Genomic DNA, 18,671 nt, shown 5'->3' on the forward strand with positions numbered 1-18,671 from the left:
TGAGGAATGGAAAAGTCACCCTGCAACCCCTCTTCATCACAGCACTGCAGCGTAGGTGACCTGAACTATGTGTTTCTGGCCCATCTGTATTTCGCTGTTGCCTTTTTCTTTGTGGGAGAGAGGCAGGTATTTTACATTTCATCCTGCTCCCGCAGCACGCGGTGATTTATAACAGGACCTACCTTATTAATGTCAAGGGCAGAATTGCTACCGACGTTCAATGCTGCGAGAGCGTATGAAAATCATTGAGTTAGCTGTGGCACGGGCCCAGCACCGAGGGCTGTTAGCTGATGTACATTCCTCTCGCTGCTCGCGGCCTCCGCCAAGTCTGCCTGCTGCTTTCTGGGCCAGTGGGTGAAACGTGAACAGGCCCGTTCTGAGCCAGAGCTTTGCATCCTCGGAGCAACCTTAAGCTAGTCGCCAGGGCTCAGGTTTCCTTGCTTTTTGACAGGAGTTCAGATGAAACCTCTCTCGGCTCCTTCTGGAGGATTTACACTGCCACAAGTCTTCATTTTTTCCAGATGTTTTACCTAATAAATCAAGGAGTCTCATCAGAGGATTCGAATCCAAGAGCTGTTACCATGACTTCAAAGGCAGGGGCTGAAATGGAAAGAAGCGGTGCAGACATTTTATACCGCTCTGTAGTCACTGATCACGAAAATACACTCTGGTTCCAGGAATTTTTTCCTGCGGATACCAAAACTCCACTGTGATTCAATCCAATGGTGCTGTGCTCCTTCAGCCAACCTTTGCTTGAAAGAATTGAGCCGCAGCACTCGCAGGCTGGCGGTGATGGAGGATGGGGCTGGTCCTGAGCGGAGCTGAGCTCTGCCAACCCCCGTCCAAGATCAGGGACTGTTAACTCAAGTTCCAACTCACTCTGTCTTTACAGATCAATACACAGCTGCATATTTTCTGTCACTGACAGATAATATTTAAGCTATTCTCATGTAAAGGATTCAGATATCCGTTCATATTCTTCAGATGTTTAGGAGAGAAAAAGAGTTACATGGCTGCAAAATGGGATTGTGATTATTCATACTGGTTTGTTCCTTGATCAAGAATGTATTTTTTTTTTTTAAATATAGTGAACCCTTTCGTTTTACAGTGTCTACATGGTCTCATTTTCTTTCACTGTTACATTTCTAAAGAGAAATGCTCTGGTGGTTTGAGGAACTGTCGTGTATGTGTTTCTCATTATTTGATAGCACAGTGTACTACAGGGTAATATAATGAAGAAAAGCAGCTGAAGAAAGAAAAGATGTTCCTGTGGGGAGGTGAGCTGAAGGCCTACAAGAGTGTGTTTTGGTTCCCTGCTTTCCTGCAGAGTGCTGGCATGGCTCTGCCTGCGCTAGGTGCTGCCCATCAGTGATGCCCAACATAGGCTGTGTTCTGCAGCAGCTTCTTCTGGCAGCAGTGCCAAGGTGAGCTGCTCTTCTTCACCCCTGCCTTGTCTTCCTTGTCTGCGCAGATAGCTGTGGGGCCGCATGCTCAACAGTGTCCCAGTTGGATTTGTCTCACCACAAACAGTTGTATGAGCAGGGCTGAGGGGATGGTGCCAGGTGAGGAACAGGCTGCGGGTGGCTGGGAGGAGAAGGTGGTGTGGCTGTGGGGAGCCCCTTCAGCCATGAGGAGAGGTGCCCAGGCTGGGTGTTGAGTTTCAAGAGAGGATTTGGACTGTCTGCTTCACAGGGTGCCCTGCACTGTCTCCCTGCAAAGGCGTGAAGAGGGGAGGCTGTGACAACCTCCTGAGGGTACCTACAGCAGGTGACATGAGCAGAGGCTTCGGCTTGCGGTGTCTGAGGATTCTGGTACGTGAATAAGTTGTCACCGGGCGACTGTCAAGGGAGGGCTAAGCTGACCCTCTCTTACACTGGTTGCAGGTTAAAGGCACACACAGGGCTCTTACTGCCAAGCAGATGTGTGGTAAACTGCTTGCGGGCCAGATCGCTGAGGGAAGTGGGGACTGGAGCGCTTGGAGCGCTGTGAAAATACCGTGCAACCCCCAGCAGATGCTGTAGTTACGTAAAACAGAGTTGGGACATAAATTTACTCCAGTTAGACCATATTCTGTGTGTCCCAGGCAGCAGTGAGCCAGAGGGCATTTGGTCCTGCAACATGTTTAACCAGATCTTAAAAAATCACCGTGGTTGCCCAACAGGTTTTGGTATGGGATGGTTCAGAGAAGGGGACGTCCTGCTGCGTTCTGGTGGAGGGTTGTGAGAGCGAGAAGAGCCAGGTATGTATCATCTCCTGTGTTGTAATGATGTGTTCAGACTGAAAAATAAGCTTGTCTAAACCTTAATAATAAAATAACAGTTACCATGATACAATTTGTTCCTGCCACAGCCTTCAGAAAGATTGCTGCTTGTCTTCCCTCCCCCGAGAGGCTGAAGCCCAGCACCCCAAACTGTCCTACTGCCTGGGATTGGTGACATCTAGAATGACACGTGTTGGACCATCAGAACGGAGCGGGAGCAGCGCAGCTTGGCTTCAGGAGCCAAAAATAGGTACTATCATTTCTGAAGCCTCCCTTCTCTGTCCCCACCCAGCCCTGCATACTTGGCACATGCAGCACGTAATCGTAGCGTTCACATCGGACCGAACAAAAACCACATGCCTGAAGCGAGTGGTGCGTTAAGCAGTGGACATGCTTTGGAAGCAGGGTGTGTTGTGACGTGGATCCAAAATTAGTGAGCATCAATGACGATGGTGTGCAGGTTTTTTATGGGCAATGGGTATAGAAAAGAGTACAGCTCATCTGCTGCATCAGAGGTGTTCAGAGATGTGCCATAAAATAGGCAGCTTGAATCCCTTGCACTGGACAGCTGCTCAAATGCTTGGAATTGAATGATTGAGGGATGAATGTAGCATGTTTGATTTTTCTCTGGATCTTTTCTCTCTCTTACTCCATAGCTCTGTGAATCTCAGTCATGCTGTCACCTTTTTTTAAGTCTACTCACCGGAGTAAGTATTTGTCTGCTTCTGCCAAACCCCAAAAGCTACATTTCATTAAAAACCACCTGATTATTCAGGAAGGGTGATGTTTGATTCACAAAGATAACGCCCATTGAAGATGTCTGCTCCTTCGGTAGGGACTGATTTAAATGGGTTCCACTTTAGAATGCCTGTTATGCTGTTCTCAAGGCCCCACAAAGGAGGAGGAATTGTGTGAGGCCTTATAAATCAGGGTTTGTTATAGGGATGTCAAACACAACTGCACCGTGGGGTGTTAATAGCGAGCAGGCAAGTAGTCAAAAGCAAGTCAGAACCAACTAACAAAAGCCACAAAGCTAATCTGTCTGATTCTTGAAGCTTCCCAAAAGTGCAGTGTCTGCACACTCGCTTTCTCTTCTGGGAGAAGCTGGCAGTGTTAGACTGATCCATATCACATTTTCAAAGCGCTCCAGTAATTGGCTGAGTAGGTTTGGTGGAACATCTTTGGTTCTCAATTTCTCCCATCAGGAAAGATCTGAAAATGAAGGTAGGTGAGCACATCCACAGTCCAGGTCTCTTCCTACTTACTAATACCAAGCTCACTCCACTGAATTCATGCTCAGCTAAAGCAGTGGAGAGGACAAACAGGGCACGGGGCACGCAGTAAGGGACCTCTTGGATTAAATGTCCATTGAACAGTTCATCACTGCATGGAGGAAGAAAACTCCCAGCCTTTGTGCATGCAAATAAGAGTTTCCTCCTTTTCCAGCAGCACTTTGTGGGCAGAGTGGAGAGCAGCCAAGAAAATTTAACCAGATTGAGAAATAAAAAACCCTTTTAGCACACACTTGAAGCAAAAGCTCTCAAGCAATGTTTCCTGTACGCTCGACCGCAGAGATACTGCACGCGCCAGACCCTTGCTCTAGAAATGTTCAACTCAACGCAGCTGCCGCAGTGGGCGCCGTGTTGCACCTCAGAGTCAGGTTCTTGCAGGTCCTGGTGACCTCTCCTTATGTGTGGATCGTTTATGTGAGTTAAATCCCAAGGCTCTGACTCCCCTGAGTTCCTGAGTGCTGGAAGTGATTGAGGATCTCGGTGTGCAGCCTTTGGAGAAGGTGCTAATGCTCATGCTTCCCCCGTTCCTCAGTCCCGTAGCATAGGAAGCCTTGAGCACATCAGGTTCTCGGAGGTTTCCCCTCACTCATTCCATCACCTGCTCTTGTCTTTGAGACTTGAGGCCACATGATGGACCGTGAGTCTGGAAGGCAGGTTTGTGGGCACCATCATACACAGAGTGTCTGATGGGGGACGCAATTTTCTCTCCCCAAATGATCTCACAATCTCTGCAGCTTTCCAAATACCTGTTAGTCCAGAAGAGAAACTGAGCTCAGACCTCATGGAAAGCAGAGGTTTGTACAGAAATCCTTTGTACAGAAGGGATTCAAGACAGTGGAAAGTTTCAGGGTTTGAATGTAGCTTGTGAGCCAGGATCTTGGATGGTCACGCGTCCGTTGGACAGACAGCACACACGTGCACGCGCATGTGCCTGTAAGCACATACCGTTGTGGTTTCTGTATTAGTTTTTGTTATTTCTCAATACTCCCATTAATATTTAATGTATTTATCTTGGTTGCTGGTAATTCCAGCAGTGAAAGTGCTGACTGACGTCCCTCTGGGACGTGACATTGGCTTGGGACAACCCAGCATTTTTGTGTGGGCCTGCAAAAAATGTTCTGCCCGCTACCCTCCAACCCCAAGAACATTCCTGGCTTCTCTGATAATGTCCTTAAGCACCGCACTGATATAAAGACTTTTGTGTAGATGAATGACCTGACCCTTCCAAACGTTATTTATTTTCCAGGATTTTGGGGTCACTAGAAGCTATTTGAGTTCTACTTATTCCTAGCAAGAAGGACTTCAGCTCTCTCAGTTCTCTACTTAGTGTCCCTCCGTTTCACAGATAATATTTTGGAAATAAATTTGGCAAGACTGGCAAGCAGGGAGTGAGAATCCAGGCTGGGACATAACGGTGGTGCCCAGGTGGCTTTTTGGAAAACAGTAAATGAAATGGGAAAGGAATAGTCCTGGTAGGGAGGGTGATCTGGGTGAACTCCAGGGAAGGAACAACAGAGGGTGCTGCAGGTCCCAGCTGAGCTGTGGCCCAGGCTTCAGTTAAGGTGCAGGGATGCAGTTGTGATCCTCACGAGTGTCGGGTTGTGTTGCGATGGTGACCGAAATGATTGAGGTGCAGCTGGATAATGCCAGATGCTGGTCAGTGGGGTTCATGGCTCCCTGGAAGATCAGGTCCAGCAGAGTCCTGCTGCTCATCCTGAGCGAAAGGGCTGCGTTTAGGAAGCGGCGGCTCTCGAACAGTCTGTGGGAGCTGGGAGCGCCGGAGGGCAGAGGAGAGGCTGCACCAGCCAGGCTCCGTGTGCGTGCAGGTACCCTCCAGCCTGATGCACAAAGCCGGCTTTTGCCTTTGTGAACGTTTGCCAATTATAACATATCGTGTGCGTCAATAGTGCCTCTAACCTGCCTTAATACCTTTTTATGAGAATAAGATTTGTTCTTATATGGCGCTTTTCATGCTTGAGGCAGTGGAAAGCGCTTCGCTAAGCACAGTAATGAGTTAGGTCTGGGGAGCGCAGGGATTGTGTAGGCAAATACAGGGATTACTGTGTGCTCTGCAGTAAGTCACAGCGCTGCCTGCGCTAGAAACTGTTTTATTTAGTGAAGGGAGGAATGTTGGCTGGATCTCCTGGTTGTCTTCTGGAAGATTTTAATGATTCCACCTAGAAAGGCACCTCAAAGAAACTGGAGCCAAGAGGCCTCACCCGAGGAGCAACGCATGTAGCTGCGCAGCTCCGAGGCAGCCGTGTCCGCTGAGGTGAGGGGCCCAAGATCAGCTGCAGCCCTCGAGCCTGAGATTTACCTTTCTTTAAGCATGTTACATCCCTCTGAATCCTCTCAGTGCCTTCAGGCCAGCTCTGTTATTTGATGTCCTCTTTTACCTTAATTTTAGTCATAAAAGAAAAGCTTTTTTTGTGCAGGACCTTCCACCTCTAGGTCTTGAAGAGGGATGGCTGAGTTTAACAGTGACACTGTGAAATGCTGTGGAAGTGTTGCTGTTCTCCACAGGAATAAAGGGAGATTTAAGGCTAGATCCAAGCAGACGTCTGAAGTGAAATCTGCACCGAATTTAGGCACCTTAATCCAAAGTCATGATCCTGAAAAACCTGCTCTTGGCTTTCCCTGCTGCAGGAGCTGCCTGTGCACCGCAGACTCTTCATTTTCAGTGGCTTAGCTTCTTCCTGCCCCTTCTCAAAGGCACTTGGCGGGTATGTCTTTCCAGACAGACCTTTCTTGCTGACCTGCTGGCCAGAGGGTGTCTGGAATTTCTCCCTAGGATCTTTGGGTCAAAATGAACTGCTCTGGTGGCGGAGGGCAGGAGCTGCTCATCTGTGCTGGTAGATCCCCTGCACGTGACTGCAAACCACCACGTGCGGTCCAGTCCTCCAGGTAAATTCATGTCTTGTTACCTCTTGTAGAAAAGGCCAAATGACCCCTAGGACATTGCCCTTGGCTTCTGTGAGTATATACTGATGGTTGGGGCACCCTTCCTACTGTTACATAGGCCTTGATGGAAAATAGACATTATCCACTTCTGCCCTGCAGCAGTATTTCTCCAAAGGAAGCCAGCTTTCTCCTACAATGATTCTGTGATTACAGAAGCCTAATTAAGAAAAGGAGTGGAGTCAAAGATGCTGCCCCTCTAGGTGTTGTGTCAGCATACACATCTTCAGAGATTCTTTTGACTCTTTTGGGCTGGTTCGTGTACTCAGTGAAGTGTTTGCCTTCATGGCAGAGGCTCTACCCTTTGCTGTCCCCTTTGTACACCACAGCAGTGGCAATTAGTAAAACAGTTAAGGAAAGAAGTGTCTTTGGCATTTGTGATGCCCCAGGAAGCATCCCATGTCCAAGGGTAGCCTTGAAATTCCTCCTTAAGCTCCTTTGAGGCCACTTGTGCTGCATCTCCTGCGAGCAAAGAGAATTTGCATGACTTTTCAACATCTCTGCCTGCCCAGTGATTTGTGTGTTAACTCTGAATAAGTCATTACCTCTCTGGAGTTCAGGGCACCAGAGGGTTTCAAACTGCGTTGCAAACAGGGCAGCCCCGCTGACATGAACAGAGCTGGTCAATTTGGAGTGTAAACAGAATCTGACTTAGGATGGGATTCACTTCCTAGCAATCAGAGCAGTAAGGATAGAAAGGTGTCGCTTCAGGCTCTGGAATGGGACAGGGGAGAGCAAAACTACACCTATATAAGACTGTAAGTAAAGACTAATACTATCTCTAATTGAAACCAGATGAAACATGCAAGTAGAGAGCCTACAAGTGCTTTACAAGATGTGGAAAGCAAATGCTTTCTGTGTATGCATTAAATCTTTATGCTTCACTAGGGTCGTAAGCACTAGTGAGAGTGCAAGGAGAGAATTCAGCTCAGTCAGCACCAGTCTGTAAAGATCTGTGTCCAGTTTTGCACTTAATTCTGTTTATCTGGGGCTATTAATTAGCTCCTTTCAGTTTCCCTGTGAAGATCTGTACATCAGCTCTACTGAACGCTCTTGCACATCAAGATCTGTCATTGATTGCTTGGGCAGCTCAATTGGGTAGACAGTTCACTGCTCAAAGGTATCTTCACTTTGCATCCTTTTCTGCTGGGGCAGGAATACTGGGATGACTTCAATCTTATTGTAATCTCCGTGTACACATTGCTTTTCTAATTTCATGCCTAGGTATGGCATTTCCATTACAAAGGGGTTGTGTTGGGTGAGCTCTGCTGGTCTGAGTCTTTCAAAAGCTGATCAGAGCTCCTGGTCATGTGTTTCTACTCCTTTCCCTCAGAACAAAACATCATCTACACAGATCCTAGGCTATCAAGGCCCGTGAAACAGTTCAAGTGCCAAACACAACCCAAACGGCAGCCTGAGAAAATTACGTCTCCCATAGGGGCTGTTGAATATGCACAAACGTATGGTCTGTTTTCCTACCGTGCCTGTCAGAACCCTGCCGATGCCTCCAGCAGAGAAAAATATTTGGCGTAGGCCATTTCCCCCCCAAACTTTACTCCTTGCAGGAAATAGAAAATGTTCTTTCCCTACATATTTATTTGTGCTTAACTCTAATCACAGTGTTGCATTTTCCCCCTTTCTCTGTAATCACCAATTTTTTGCCCTTTCTTTGGTGACCCCTGAGTCTGCTTGCTGTCAGTTCTGCGTTTCCTCTTATCTTTCACAGAACTGTGAGCCTTTTCACCCCTTCCTCTAGTGTCTGCTATACTCCATGTAGGAATTAATACAGGAGATGAACTTTAGGAGGGGTGGGCTCTATTCAGGTTTACTCAGCACCCTGTGCAGGCTTCCCTGTTTGTTTTTTTTTTAAATCCTCGTTCTCTTGTTCAGGTACCCTGGTGAAGGTGTTCTTCTAATGTGAAGAAGGCTTTCAACACAACTATATATGCTGCTGATTTTTCAGACCATCTCTTTTGCTGTCTGTTGTTGCCCCATACATTTAACAACAGATTCCTTTGGTCAGAGAGAAGATCTCCACTGTAAGTGCTGACTTAGAGCAGTTTCACTCACTGCCCAATTTCAAGAGTCTGCTTGTAGCTTTTGGGAGGGTTCCTAGTGCTGTGTAAGTTGACGTACAACTTTTAATTAATTAATATCCATTTCTCTTTCAGGCTGTGGTTTGCTCACCTTCTGCTGCAGTGTCACCCCACCCGCCCCATGACGTACTCCGAATGGGGGTTTTGTCCACCCTGACCCCTGCGGTGGCATTCACATGTTCTTGTTATCATCACTTGAGTTACCCTGTCTTTTCCCAAAGGTAGGAACAGGTTTCTGTTGCTCTCCCCACTGTTCTGTTCCATTGTGTGGGTTTTTTTCAGACAGCTTCTGAACACTAGAGATCTCTACCCTGCTCCTTTCTGCTATAGATTTCTGGATTATTGGATCTCTCTTCTCTCAGTCAGCTTTAGTATAGACATGGTGACTGACCCCAGACCCACAGTTTGAAAGGTGGTCTCCAAGTCAGCTGCTGCAGCGCAGCAGATCCAGTACTGGACTCATTGATGCCCATGTTAATTGTGAGTAAAAAAAAAAAATCTCCTTGTGAGTGGTTTGTTCCAAAACCCAGTCAGGATGTGAGCTCTTATGTGGGTTCAGTTAGCCTTTCAACACTGCAAATAAGCTGGTCAGGTTGGAGAATCACAGAGCTTTCTGGGTGCAGTCCTCCTTTACATACGTATCTGTCACTTTTAGGTGAAGTGCGAGATTTCTGCGCTTTGTCACTTCTAGCACAGTAGGTATCGTTCACCTGCGTCAGCTGCAAATTGGTGAAACCTTTCATGCGTCAGAAGTGACTGTAGCCAGGAACAAGACTAACTTCTTCATCTTTCTGGATTGGAGATTGCTCACAGTGAGGGATTTGCCTCGCTCAGTGTCGGAGTTCTCGCTGCTCGCTTCCTGCAGCAGGAGCCTGGGCACAGCATGTGCTTCCTCGGGAGTCTTCTGGAGGCACCAAACCCCATGGACTACTACGGTTGCTAGAAATTGGATGCAATGCTTAAAAAAAAAGAGAATAAGAGAATAGGAATGTTATGTGAGGTTTTTTCTTCCTGATGTCTTTCACTGGTCCTTTTTTTACAGCTTGCTTTTTAAGCTAAGCATAATACATGAGCTCTGCTCTTTAGTAAAAACACACATTAACAGTAGTAGTGGCAGTAAACATCAAAAGCATGTTAGTAATACTATTCCTTGTCTTCCCCTACGCTGCCTTCTCCAAAAGTACTTCCTAGAACGACCTGGCAGTGTAAGTAGTAGTGGCTTACTGCAGTGACAACCCCAGAAGGACCAGATGAATGCTACCTGGTACCTGGCGAGTGGGCTAGAGGTCAGGAGGAAGAAGCTGGACTGCCATTTGAGAGGGTGGTTTAGACAAAACGAACAGCTTGTGAAGCAAGCATCAGCCTGAAAGAGGGTTTTAGAGGCAGATTGCAGCCGTTTGGGGCTAGAAAAACATGAGATTTGTGAGAGAGCTTTTCTTTCTCTGTCAAATATATCTTTTTTGTTACCTGCCTCAGAGGGCTCGCCTCCGAAAAATGCCATTTCTTTTCTGCATAGGATGTAAATGTTCATTCCAGATGATATAGCCATAAACCTCCATTTCTTCTCAGCCCTCACTGTAGGTTTTTGAACATGAAATGAGAGTCTTTGTGAGAGATGGGTTTCTTATTGAATCCATACACTTCTGTGCTTTCAGAAATGAAGGGTATTTCTGATAGCCTTAACCTCTTTCTCTACCAATTCCTCATTTTTAGCAATGTAAATTTGTTCCAAACATCTAAATTCTCTCCAGTTTTTGGCATTGATCCCTTTTTGCTGAATTCCTTTGGGAATGTGAAGGCATCTTGCTTTTACACAAAATGTCCACTGCCTGTATAGCAGAAGAGTATTTTCCTCTCAGATTTCCCTGCCAGCACGTACCTCCCACTACACTGAAAGAGGATATGCCATCTCAACCTTCAGTCCTTCTAAGAGCATCCCCCCAAAAACGTGTATTAGTAGAGGGGGAGTAGGTGGGCAACATTTACAATGTGGTGGTACCTGTTGACTAGAAGGTGGATTAGGACCTTCACCTGGTTTGGGGCCAGGCTGCTCAATGGGCAGCGATGTTCAAAACCCACAGAATCACAGAATCAATCAGGTTGGAAGAGCCCTCTGGGATCATCGAGTCCAACCATTGCCCTGACACCACCATGTCAACTAGACCATCTAAGTGCCATGTCCAGTCTTTTCTTAAACACCTCCAGAGATGGTGACTCCACCACCTCCCTGGGCAGCCCCTTCCAATGTCTAATGACCCTTGCTGAGAAGAAAATGAAGTGCAGCAATTGTCCACAAGCTATGAAACATCAGCTCTTCACACATGACACTTTTGGCTTCTCTATCATCCACTGATCTCTGTTGTAGCAACTTCAGTTTCCTGCAGTTCCCTCTGCTCCGTTTCGTATCTCTGAATGTCCTTGTGTCTCACTTGGGTGCAAAGTCACATTCTGACCTCTTTGAAACTCATTTCATATTTCTTTTAGAATCAACAAACTTCAAATGCAGTCGCAGAAATGCCAAGCAGTCAGTAAGTCCAGTCGAGTTCTGTTAGAAGTAAAAGTGGTGTGTTATAAGGGCAACATTTTCTGAAGGAACTGATACTCAGGCGTATTTGTTGTTTCAATTAGCCTGATTTAGTGGCTCAGTCGGGGGGCTGCAGCCTGTAGCACTCAGACTGTAATTTGATTTCTAAAGCTGCCATTCAGGTACTAAGGAAATAAAAATACGTGGTAAAACCACATCGTGACAGCAGAGGTATAGATCCTGATGAGCTTAATGTGCAGCGTACGTGTTGGGAAGATACAAGGGTTCACGGCGTGATCACCCGCGTTTCGTATCCCATCGGAGCTGCCTGGTTTGCTCTCCTGGCTTTGATCACCGATCTCCTGGGAGGAGCATGGAAAGGGGGCAGAATGGTGGTGGTTTTCCAGAACTGTTGCCCTGAAGGGATGTTTAAACAACAACAACAAAAAAAAAGCAAGTAAAATTAATGTGTGTGAAAAGTGCCAGATTGACAGCTTTAGCGAGTAAAACACTTCACCTATTTGAAGGCTGCCCACGTTTTATCTGCTAGAGCTGTCAGCCTAGTACCATTCCTCAGCACAAATTATACTCTCTTCTTTTTAAACTGTGTCCTTGTGTCTCCAAATTGCTCAGTCCTGCATCTGAGAAAGATTCAGACAGCACTAATGGGGGTAAGAAGTTGGACTGCTGAAAAGTAGGACGAAACGTTGGCAAATTTGCCCTGGTTTTGGAGATGCTTAAAACTTGCAAGAGGCTGGAAATGATTTAAAAATAAAATTTATGCAGAATGATTCAAGGCGTAGCTCTGCTTTCGAACTAGAAACTGCTGGGAAGAGAAGCTTGTTTCTCTCCTTAGCAAATCAGGGCTGCATCACTGTTGTTGCTCTCTGGAAAGAGACCTCCACACTCTTCTCAAGAACTACGTAACCAAGGTCTTGTCTGGACATTTGCAGCGTGCCCAGGTGCTGCAGCGTGACCTTTCTTGGCAAGAAGGTGCTTTGAGAGAGACACCCATGATCATGGTGCACGGATCATGTGGCAGGAGGTCACTGGCAAAAGACAAGTCCTCCAGGACTCCAGGCATCCTTCAGTGGCACCTTACATGGTGCTCCCCACACCTTGGGGAGCAGAAACCATGTCGGAACGAGGTCTTGGATCTGTTGCTTTATGGCATTGGTAACAAGATGTTTAACTTATTGGATAGAGGCAAATTAGGTCTCTGCACTTTTATGCATAGATAAATTTACATCTGAAACGGCACAGTAAGGTCTTCGAAGTATCTGATACATGAACCTGAAGATCTGTTCTGAAAAGTTTAATTTTACAACTGTTTGAGCGTGTCCCTTTTTCAGATGACATGGGAAAAATGAAGCAGCCCAATATTTCTTCCATGAAAAATCCATTATATTTTTAGGAAATTCCTTCACAGCATTTGAAAGGATGATGAGGTTTTGAGGAGCATTCCAGTGGGAGGAAGCAGACCCAAAACCCTAACTTTCAAGGGCTGCCTGAGAAGTGGATGAACAAGATAGCTGCTCGTTACAGCAAACAGGACCCTGTCCCTGTCCTGACCTATTGTCCAATGTCAGTATTCTTTCCCATTTCTGCAAATCATCTTCCTTGTCTTCACTACATCATAGTAATGACGGGTACCACTGGTTTTGAACTGTTACATTAGTGGACTGAGGTAATTTTGTTCATATTTACTATTCTGTCGTAAGGTTCTAAAACTACTCAGTGCCTCCAGTTAAAGCAGAGGGATACTTTAGCCACTAGTTTCAAACAGGGGCTCCTGGAATCATTTATGTATATTCAGTTTTAAACACCTAAAGCAGTAGTCTGAGATACAAGCCAGCCACGACCGAGTGGGAGTTGTAGGGGTTGACACAACAGTCGAATCTGTCTAGTCTCAAGTTTAATGTGAGACTTGCTCATCTAACTCTGGCTGATCCATTGCTATCTCAGGTAACGTGGCTTTTTCTTTCCACTTCCAGGACTCCACAGCCACAGCTGATCAGCCCCCTGGCCAGTGGATGGGTCCCAGAGCTGGAGAGAGACGACAGCGGTGCGTAGCCGCCGAGCAGCGTGCCTCAGCTTCTTCTGTCATGTGAGTGCAGGGTGTGTGGGCTGCGTGGGTGGGCAGGGAATGGGGAGCAGCTGCCATGTGCCAGGAATGAGGACAATGAAGGATTCCAGCCGTATGACCCAACACATCAGCTGTGTCTATCAGGTAACAACAAAAAAGTGATGCTGCTGTTAGTAGCTTTCCGTGCTGGGCAGAGGTGAGGTTTCATTAGTAGCTGTGAAGTGTGCTGAGATCACCAGGAGCAACGGACTGTATATTTTCCAGGCATCCTCTATTGCTGGTCTAAGATTGTTTCTTTGATTTCCCAAGCCCGGAGGCAAATGGCTATTGCTATGTGATCTTTAAGGTCCCTTCCAACCGAAACCATTCTATGATTCTGTGTGCTAGGTATCAATTCTCTTCCTTTTGTTTTTAGCCTTTCTCCTCTCCGTGTTTTTCCCTCTCCATTTTGCCTTGCTCTCAGACTGCTGCTCTCTCACTTCCCTGCCGTCGCTGGCACAGACACCAGGAGAAAACCAGACAGCGTTTACGTAGCACTGAAGCACAAGGACTTGGGAGATGTGAAATGTGGACCTGCTGCATGGCCTTTGGTGACTCACAACGCCTTGCTGTGGTTCTGCTTTCCTTCTAACTTCCTTCTAGGCTATCACTTCTCTGGGGAAAGGACTTGCTTTCACTGTATGATCCTACGGTGTCTAATACAACAGGACCCAACCTCAGGTAAGACCTTTAGGCACTCCCATTATATGAATGAGAACAAGATTGTTGGTGTTAGTAATTAACATTCTTGTGGGATTGTTGGGAATGCTTTGGGATAAACACCACCTGGAATCCTTGTCTGGCTTCTGTGGTTTTTAAGCAGTGGAGGAGGCTGATCCTGTTCACACGAGAGGGCATGGCCCATCTGTCTCTTCTCTTACAGAGTGTGCGAAGTCTTTCAGTCCAAAGATGAGTTACAGGACCTCAGTGAGAAGTGGGATGCTGGAAAAGTGAGGGCATTGCTGGTGGGGAAGTAGAATGGAGACTCAGTGTCTCCAGTAATGATCTCACCTGGGAACAAAGACTATATGACACCTACCAAAACAGAGAGAAAAATACCAAACCAAGTGTCACTGATAACCTTGTGAATGCCTATGGCACGGTGTCGTCCCGTGACAGGCTTCCAGAGATGAAATCTCCCTCTGGTTAAAGGGATGGCAAAAGTCCCGTTGACTGCAATAACATCAGGCTTTCCCCTTGGGGGTTGCCTGGATTTCTCTCCTTCTGAATGCCCAGCCAGCCACATCCCACATCATTATGCACATTCTGATCACAAAGAAATTATTCTTTTCCTTTAAAGCGTGGATTGGATTCGGTAAACCCTGCATTTTGGATTCTATGTTCCCTCTATCTACATCTGAAATCCCTGAATAAACAAACATTGGCTTAAACCTCAACAGCTCCCTCCGCTCAGCAACTTGAAGCCGTTAAAAGCATTTCACACCAACTGCTCCGGTCGTATTTCAGACTCCGTTAAACACTGGCTCAAGCGAAGGAGTTCCACCTTCCTCTCAAACTTCCCGAGGAACTAGCCTTAGTTACTGGAAGATCTGCCTCCATGTATGACCCTCCCTGACTCCGGCGAGGAGTTGGAATTGTCTAGCTGTTGACGTCAGGAATGACATAAATACGTGCTGGGGTTAGAGGGTTTCTGGCAAATGGCCCATTAACCTAGAATTTGCTCTGCAAAGTCAGGAGGATGACTTTGAACCTCAGAGCAGTTTGCAAAAACACCTCTGTGACCAATAAATATGAAAAATTGGGGGAAAAAAAAATCTAGCCCCTACTGAAAGACAGCGTACCTTGCTGGACACCATGGAATCGGTATGGAGACCTATGCAGGAAGAACCAAACAGGTCATCATTGCCAGAAGTCTGTGGATGGAGCTGAGACCTCACACACAAGGGAGGCAGCACAGCAGATTAAACTGAAGGTATCTCATAGCTGCAAGGCTTAAACTTAATGAGCCAGGTCATTATTTGTGCTGCAGCCCCTTCTTATCCCCAAATTGCCTTAACCAGCTGCTAGAGGATGCTCAGTAATGGGAAATTCTCTAGAAAACAATAAATTGGAGTAACGATTCAGTGTCACCTCACATCCCGCTAAGCAACAGAGAGACCACGATCAGAAAAATGGACACAACCAGAGTGCCACTGAACAGCCGAACCCTAATTTCATCACCCTTCTTGTGGGCAACAGAGAACCCAGGGCAATTTACAGCAGCTCTGAAGCAGCTCCAGATCTCCGCAGGAGTCAGAAAGGCTCAGTGCTGGCCTCAGGACTGAGGAGTCACAAAAGATGGGTGAAGTTGTCGTTGTTCCATAACCTTGCTTCTGCACCAAAAACCAATAGGCTGGTTTGAAATATGAAGAGCCTCAAGGAAAAGACAAAATTTTAATCCCTGAAATTAAGGACCTCCCCTGGATCCCTCTCTGGAGATGAGCACACACAGACTCATCTCCAGAGATGAGTAATTTTGGAGTAAACTCATCCCCAAAGAAGGTAAATTTTGAATTTAAAACTTTGTCAATGTGTGAATGACAGCATTAAATCTTGGCTGTAAGGCTGAAATAGCTCCAAGAGGAGAAAAGCACTTTTTCCACTCAACCATGTAGCAGTGGCTGAGGTGGATGAGGTAAATATATTGTCTCCAACTATTAAAGGGCGAGGGAATAATTTCTACGCTTATATTACATGTTTGCAGCCTAGAGGTGTTTTTTTTTTTTTAATTCAAGAGTTTAAAAGTTTAGAAATGCCGCCACTGAGGTGGCCTGTGCAACTGTAATTTGTCCCTTTTGTGCATTTGCATTAAGAGACACTATTTAATTGTTATTAGATCACACGCTGTTCTTCCAACAGGTTCCTGGCCTCCCTCATTGTACAGAACAGACTGTGCTCGCTAAGTAATAATCTGATTTTCTCCTCGCTGTTCACTATGTGGCCCATGCTTTATTTACCGTACGCTATTCAAATATTGTTCGGAAGACAGATTTATTCATTTCCTCCCGGGCTTTTCCCTGCTACTCATCACTATGGTATCCAAGCGCTTTACAAACTCCGATTTATTTTCTCAACGCTGTTGCGAGAGCTGGTGTTACCCTTATTTCACAGATGAGGAACTCAGGCGTACAGACAGAATAGTAAAAAAGATCTTTTAATTTTAGATATCCAGTTAGAAATACGCAGGGCCTGATTTTGTCAGAAAATACAACGTGGCAAAGCATCTAATTTAGTCAAAAGTTGAAGAAATTCTCATTTACTGCAGATAAGTCTGCAAGTGCTCTTCACTTCTGCAGATCAGACTTCGAACATCAATCAGGCACCTAGAAAGTGAAGGCTGCACAATTAGTGCATCGCTGTGAAGTCCCTGTTTTAAGCACTGTGCTCTGCATCCCGTAGGAGTTCTGGGGCTGGAGCCCTTCCCTGGAGCAGCAGTCACCCACCCTAGCCACGGCGCCGTGCTCGCTTTCCCCACAGTTCCTCGCAAGGTACATAAAATACCTACGTCTGATTTTGTAGTAAATTAAGTGGAAGCTGTTGAGGCACTCACCTTGGTTCCTTGACCTTAGTGCAGCGTCTGAGCCAGGCTCATCCTTTTGCACTGGCAGCCTTTATTTCATAACTCGGGAATGTTTTACTTTGCAGCCTAACTACTGTTGGTTTAACACATGTCTATTCCTCTTCCATTTAGAGATAACCTAAAAAACCCCCCAGGAATTTCATCCCGTGTTGACATCGGCCATCAGCAATGTGGAAGCTTACCCTAAATGAGGCGTGTAAGTGCATGCGGTGCAGCACTCGAAGGGGACAAGGTACGTTCTCAGTGTATTTCAGATACTTGCTGCCAGCAGAGACGTGACAGTTCTCCAGATGGTCTTCATTCCCATTCCTAAATCCTCACCTTTCTGCTCTGCCTCCCTTCCTCAGCCATTCCCACCTCCCTGTCTCTAGGGGATTCCCTCTTCCCATTGCCCTTGCTGCATCCCACACCGAGCCTTGGGGTCACACGTCCTCCTCCCTCACCCTGCTCCCACTTTCCCATCTAATCCCTTTGGCCCAGCAAGTTCTCCTTCAGCCCTTAGCCAGATAATGGACCGGTCTTGATAGCCCCGGTCCTCCTGGCTTGCGCCTCCTTCTCCTGGCAATTTTGTCCCGTTCCCAGGCTGTTTTCAAGTCTTCTCCCAACAGGCTGGCTTCCAGACTCTTGCTTATGAGCTTTGCTTTATCCCTCCCTCCGGGCAGCCCCAGTTTCCCCTTCCAACTCCCCGTTCCCTTTCACCGCCCCAGAGAACCTGTCTTTCTCCAGACCCTTTGTGCCTGCCAACGTACTCATCCCCGATCCCATTCTCATCCCCACCGCGTGTTATTCAAGGAGCTTCCTGCTCCGTGTTTCCCGAGAGGACTGGAAGGACAGGTTCCCTGCTCGCCCGTCCTACCTTCAGACTTGGCGTGGTCCAGGGCAGTCGGGAACTGGAACTGCAGGTCCAGCTCCGACTCCCACAGCCTTGGGGCTACGTGCTGGATGATCACGGAACGGCTGGAGAACCGCACTGCGAAGCGCTGGTAAACCCTCGCCGAGCGCAACCGGGATTTTCAGTAGGGTTTTGTGTGGCGGGTTTTGAGGGAACACCTCTGACAAAGCAACCATTCTCGTTTTCAGCCTCGAAGATGCCTGACAGAAGGAATGAAAGAAGAAATGTTTATAATTTAACCTGAGGTAGGAACTTCAGATGCTTAAATTTCAGCACAGCGGTTAGTCTGGCACTACCAGAAGTAGGATTTTATGATGGGAATTGCTAACCAGCTTTCATAGGAGTTATACTCCCGGCCCTGCCTTTTAATCAGTGCTTCCATTTTCAGTATAAATTACAGTTCGTTGCTGGTAATCCTGCTGGCGTATCAGATATCAGCGTAACTCGGCAAGCGTAATACGGAGAAACCCAAACATCCTTCTGAGGAGGTAATTATTCCTCATTGTGAAAATGCTCCGGGATATTTTTAGTGGAGGGCAAAACCCCTCTTCCCTGACAGAAACACTGAACAAAATCATAAAATCATGAAGCAAGTTTCACAATGAAGAAACACTTCAGACACCTGTATTAGCTGATACTTTGTAGTCACGTCAACATTTAATTAGTCGTGCACAGCTCCGCATCGTATGTAGGGTGAAAAATGTGTCGGCGTCTGCCTCGCTGAAAAGCCTCTAAATAAACAAATCTGCAAATCACGCTGGATCAGGGATAATTTCATGGGAGTATAACGGCGCCTGCAGCGAGAGGGACACCCGCGCCACGTGCATGGAGGTCATTAAGGGAAACTGCCCTGAAATTAGTCCTCAGTTCCTTAGCAGGAGTGTTACTACCAGGGTAAAAGCGTGTTTCTTGCTGGAACAAATGATTTTAAACTGAGTTTAAAA

General features: G+C 46.7%; 1 long non-coding RNA gene across 1 annotated transcript; it reads left to right on the top strand.

Annotated features, from left to right (window-relative positions):
- Positions 1 to 17,726: 17,726 nt before the first annotated feature.
- Positions 17,727 to 18,191, top strand: LOC137668719 (uncharacterized). The gene is made up of 3 exons (XR_011048980.1): positions 17,727 to 17,818; positions 17,916 to 17,972; positions 18,116 to 18,191. It is a non-coding gene; the product is annotated as an uncharacterized lncRNA (long non-coding RNA).
- The last annotated feature ends 480 nt before the right edge of the window (positions 18,192 to 18,671 follow it).

The sequence above is a fragment of the Nyctibius grandis genome, chromosome 11 (assembly GCF_013368605.1).
Source record: "Nyctibius grandis isolate bNycGra1 chromosome 11, bNycGra1.pri, whole genome shotgun sequence".
NCBI lineage: Eukaryota > Metazoa > Chordata > Aves > Nyctibiiformes > Nyctibiidae > Nyctibius > Nyctibius grandis.